The sequence below is a fragment of the Saimiri boliviensis genome, chromosome 5 (assembly GCF_048565385.1).
Source record: "Saimiri boliviensis isolate mSaiBol1 chromosome 5, mSaiBol1.pri, whole genome shotgun sequence".
NCBI lineage: Eukaryota > Metazoa > Chordata > Mammalia > Primates > Cebidae > Saimiri > Saimiri boliviensis.
In genome coordinates, this window is record NC_133453.1 from 17,201,663 (window position 1) to 17,207,414 (window position 5,752).

Below are 5,752 nucleotides of genomic sequence, written 5' to 3' on the forward strand. Positions count from 1 at the left end.
GAATGCAACAAACCACCATGGTACGTGTATAACTATGTAACAAACCGGCATGTTCTGCACAGGTACCCCAGAACTTGGAAGAACATTTAAAAAAAGAGAAAAAGAAAATGGGCAAAGGATCTGAATGGATGTTTCTCAAAAAAAAAAGACATACAAATGGCCAAAAAACATATGAAAAATGCTCAACATCACTAACCATCAGGGAAATGCAAATCAAAATCACAGTGAGATATCATCTCACCCAAGTTAGAATGGCTATCATCAAAATGACACAAAAAATAACCAGCGCTGGCAACAAGGTGGAGGAAGGAGAACTCTAATACACTGTTGGTGGGAATGCAAATTAATGCAACTATTATGGAAAATAGCATGGAGGTTTCTCAAAAAAAAAAAAAAAAAAAAAAAAAACTAAAAATAGAATGACCATGTAATCCAGCAATCCCACTACTGGGCATTTATTTAAAGGAAAGAAAATTAGTATATGGAAGAGATAACCTGCGTGTTTTAATGTATTGTGGCATTAGTCACAATAGCTGAGATACAATCATCCTACACGTCCATCAACAGATAATGGATAAAGAAAATGTGGTACATATACACAATGGAATACAACTCAGCCATAAAAAAAGAATGAAAGCCTGTCATGAGTCCCAACAAGGATGAGCCTGGAGGACAATTACGTTATGTGAAATCAGCCAGGCACAGAAAGATGTGTACATGCATATTCTCATTCATATGTGGAAGCTGAAATGTTGAGCTCACAGAAGAGAGTAGAACAGTGGTTACTAAAGGCAGAGATGGGAGGAGCGGGTGTTAGTGAGAGGTTGGTTAATGAATACAAAATTACAGCCAGATGGGAGGAGTGAGTTCTAGTGCTCTATAGTGCTGTAGGATGAAAACAGTTAACGACAATTTATTGTATATTTTCAATAAGCTACAAGAGAGAATTTTGAATGTTCCAAACACACAAAAAAAGATCACTCTTTGAGATGATGGATGTGCTAAATACCCTGGTTCGATCATTACACATTAATTCACATATCAAAATATCACACTCCACCCCATAAATAAGTACGATGATTACATGTCACCTAAGAATGAAAGGAAGAATATACTCCATCACAAAAACATGCAAATATTATTCAAAAGGAAGTAAAGCCCATATTAAAATTAATTAGCTGGCCAGTTCTGTAAAATGAGGCACAGGGCAGGTGATTTTTTTTTCTTTTCTTTTCTTTGAGACAGGGTCTCACTCTGTTGCACAGACCGAAGTGTAGTGGCACAAACACAGCTCACTGGAGCCTTCACCTTCTTGGTACAAGTGATCCTCCTACCTCAGCCTCCACCTGTGTTGCTGGGACCACAGGTGAGTGCCAGCACTCTTGGCTAATGTTTTGAAAAGATAGGAGTCTCACTGTATTGATCAAGCCGGTCTCAAATGCCTGGGCTCAAACTATCCTCCTGCCTTGGCCTCCCAAAGTGCTGGGATTACAAGTGTGAGGCATTGTGCCCAGCACAGGTGATTCTTGATGTGTGGAAGAAAGGCCCAGCATTTGTAGGGTTTCCCAGGAGGCAGAAACAGGTAGAACCCCACTTTGGAAGGCTGTGAGAAGCCTACATCAGAACCCCTGGGGGGGGACAAAGGAAGGGAAGCCTGCAGAGGTAAGAGGAAAGAGGGTGGGGAGTAGCCCCAGAAAACTGGGGGAAAAGTGTGGGCAAAAGCCCAACTCACCTGGACATTCCTCCAGCGGTCTGTTGGTTCTGCAGGTCATCACGGACAAGCCGAGCCAGAAAGAGTCAGACAAGCAATATCTGCAAGCTCACAGCTGTACCACTTTCTGTTTACTTTCCTCTGGAAGCCCCTCTTCCTTGTCCTCGCTCTTACAAACCATAAAATCTAAATTAGATATAATACTAGTCTCAAAAAGACCAAATGTATCTAAAGGCACTATTTCCCATTTCTTCTATGCAACATGGATGCTTATGAAGCAGCAAAGGATACTGACGTCTAGGTTAGAATAATGATCCTAACAGCTGATTATTGAGAGCTTTCTAGGGGCTTTCTGCCTACTTTTCAATTTACCTTCTCAATGAGCCCATGAAGTAGCATTGCTACTCATTTAACAGAAAGTAATTTGAGCCTTAGAGGTATTCAGGGAATTACCAAGATTTCAGGCTGGCAAAAAGGAGAGCCTGGATTCAAGCACTGGCCTTTATGATTCTAAGCCTAGGCTTTCTTACCCAGTATTTCACGAGCTCCTCACTTACCTATGCAACCTTGGGTGAGTCATTTGGGTTCTTGGACCCCAGCTGCCTTGTACATTAGGTAAGCAAGTTAAATCAGTTTTTTAAAACTTTCACGTTTGTATAACTTCACTGGGAATCTTATTAAAAGATGCTGGGCTGGACATAGTGGCTCACATCTGTAATCCCAATACTTTGAGAGGCTCAAGTAGGAGGATCACTTGATCCCAGGAGTTTGAGACCAACCTGGACAGCATAATGAGTCCTCATCTCTACTAAAAATAAAAAATTAGCCAGGCATGGTGATGTGGTCCCCCTACTTGGGATGCTGGGGCAGGAGAATCACTGCAGGTCAAAGCTGTGTCAATAAAATAAAATAAAATGTATATCTAGCTTGAAGATGATCTTGTAGGCCATTCCTGGACTACTCTCTAAGATATACTGTGCTGAGTGATCCGTAAAGTGCCTTCCTTACTCAAGAAGTTTTGGAAGAGGTGTTTAATGCTGCGATGACATAGGTGCCAACACTAAGTGTTAACAGATAGTTAATTAACAGCTCACACTTGCATACCTCCTTGCTGTTTAGTTGCTTGTTCCTCAACCCTTTAGGGTAGAAGTCTACAAAATGTAGACTGGAGAGGCTGAAGAGGGTACTCCTGGTAGCCCTTTATGGAATTATTGCTTAAAAAGTGACAATAAATCCCTGTGTATGAAATAACTTAAAAAGAAACCTCTCTTCTTTAATAAGAACCAGTTTTTCCTCAGGGTCTCATAAAGACAGGGGCATCATTATCCTCATTAAGTCCAGAAGGGCGTGCAGATAGAGGTGGCAAGTGGAAGCAGATGAGGAAGGTGGGACCCAAGATCCTTCACCACAGTGGAACGGCTGGTGGCCAGGAACAGTGAGAACCACTGCTCTATAGTATACATGATGAGGCTCAAATCAGCTTCTGTCTGTAGCCAGCCACTGAGATGGTCAGGCAGCCTCCGATTTTTTTTTTTAAAGATTATTATAATGATGATTTTTTTTAACTTAGAAGCTGTCGTGGGAGTTGAAAGACTAGCTGTTTTCTCTTTGTAATCTGAGTGAGTTTTGATGACTCAGGGGTCTGCCTAAGCATTTGGAAACAGATCAAAATATTTCTCAGGAAGCTTTTCTCTTTTTTGAGACAGGGTCTTGCTCTGTCACCCAGGCTGGAGTGCAGTGGTATGATTTTGGCTACTGCAACTTCTACCTTCCAGGCTCAAGGGATCCTCTTGACTCAGCCTCCTGAGTAGCTGGGAGTGGTGTGTGCACCACCACACCTGGCTCATTTTTGTATTTTTCATAGAGATGAGGTTTCTCCATATTGCCCAGGCTGGTCTCCAACTCCTGGGCTCAAGCAATCCATGGCCTCAGACTCCAAAAGTGCTGGGATTATAGGCAGGAGCCACTGTGGCCAGTCCAAGCTTTTCTATCCTAGTATGAAGTTAGAAACCTAAGAGAATAATCTTTTCCTTCTGCTTAGAACTGGAAATCTCAGGACACTTGTCTTCATTTTCATTCCACTAACATTCCACTAACACTTATCAATAGGGTCTGGGAATACAATAAAAAAGACTATCTTTTAATTTCTACAATGTGCCAGACACTCTAGGAAGTGCACTAGAAGGGTTAATGTCTTAGTTTGCATTGGGCTGCTATAACAAAATATCTTAGACTGAGTGGCTTATAAATAACATGAATCTATTTCTCACAGTTCCGGAGGCTGGGAAGTTCAAGATCAAGGCACCAGCAGATCCAGTGTCTGGTGAGGGCCTGTTTCCTGCTTAAGAGAGAGCAGCCTTCTTGCTGTGTTTTCACATGGCAGAAGGGGTAAGGATCTCTCTTGGGTCTCTTTTACAAGGGCCCTAATCCCAATCATGAAGACCCTGTCCTCATGACTTAATCACCCCCAGTGCCACCTATTGGTCATTAAGTTTCAACATAGGAATGTTGAGGGGGCACAAACATTTAGACCACAGCAGTTTGCATAAGGCAGAGCCAGCGAGGAACTAAGGTGAATCAAAGAAGATCAAATGTCTGTTTCAGAATTAATAATAGTAATAATTAATAGTAATAATCTGTAAAGGTTTTTAGACTTTACAAAGTGCTTCATCTATCTTATATTCTTTCAATAACCGTATAGTAGATATTCAATTACTCTCTTTCCTTTTCCTCCTTCCTTCCCCTTCCTTCCTTCCTTCTTTCTTTCCTTTCTTTCTTGCCTGCCTGCCTGCCTGCCTGCTTTCTTGCTTGCTTTCTTTTTCTTTCTTCCTATTTTCTTTCTTTCTTTCTTTTCTTTTCTTTCATTCATTCTTTCTTTCTTTTAGATACGAGGAAACTGAGCCCCAGAGAATTCAAATAACTTCCCCAATATCACAATTAAGAGGTGGTAGAAAGTGGACAAGAACCCGGGTTTTCTGGCTCCCAGTGTTCTGTTTTCTGAGTACTTCCCCTCATGCAGTGCTCTAAGAGTTGGAAGAGGTAGGGAACATGGGACACGTAAGGAGGAGCAGAAGCTTGCAAACTGCCCAGGCACCAAAGCTAAGTGTGTCTTTCTGTGGCTGTCCCATTTTGGAATATTAAAATTAATTGCACTTTTTGTTCATTCTACAAATATTTATTATGGACTTCTCTGTGCAAGGCACTGCGTGAAAACATAAAAAACAAGACATGGCCCATTGCCCTGAGGTTGGAACCTAAACCAAATGCTTACATCCAAGGCAGGATGTGGTCGTGTGAAATATGGAGCTCACACTCAGAGCCACAAAAGCATGGAGTAAGGAGAAATTGGCTAGGCTGAGAAGGGAAAATTGTCAAGGATGAAAATGATTTCAGTGGTCAAGAAGGATGGCAGATTATGTCCAAAAATGGCCAAAGTAATCCCTCCCCTCCCACATGCCTTTTTGAAACGTGATTTCATCTCTCCTTTTCTTATGGACTAAATTATGTCTCCCCCAGATTCATATGCTGACATCCCAACCCCCTAATGTGACTGTATTTGAAGACAGGGTCTTTAAGGAAGTAATTAAGCTTAAATGAGGTCATAAGAGTGGCACCCTAATCTTATAAGACTGGAGTCCTTGTAAGAAGGGAAAGAGACAGCAGAGGTCGAGCACAGTGGTTCATGCCTGTAATTTCAGCACTTTGGGAGGCCGAGGCGGGCAGATTGCCTGACGTCAGGAGTTCAAGACCAGGCTGGCCAACGTGGTGAAACCCTGTCTCTACTAAAAATATAAAAATTAGCCAGGTGTGGTGACATGTTCCTGTAGTCCCAGCTACTCAGGAGGCTGCCACAGGAGAATCACTTGAGCCCAGAAGGTGGAGGTTGCAGCGATCCAAGATCATGCCACTGCACTCCAGCCTGGGTGACAGAGTGAGACTTCATCTCAAAAGAAAAAAAAAAAGAAAAGAAAGAGACATCAGAGATCTCTCTCTGTCTATACATATATGTGAAAAAAAAAAAAAAATCTGCAAACCAGGAAG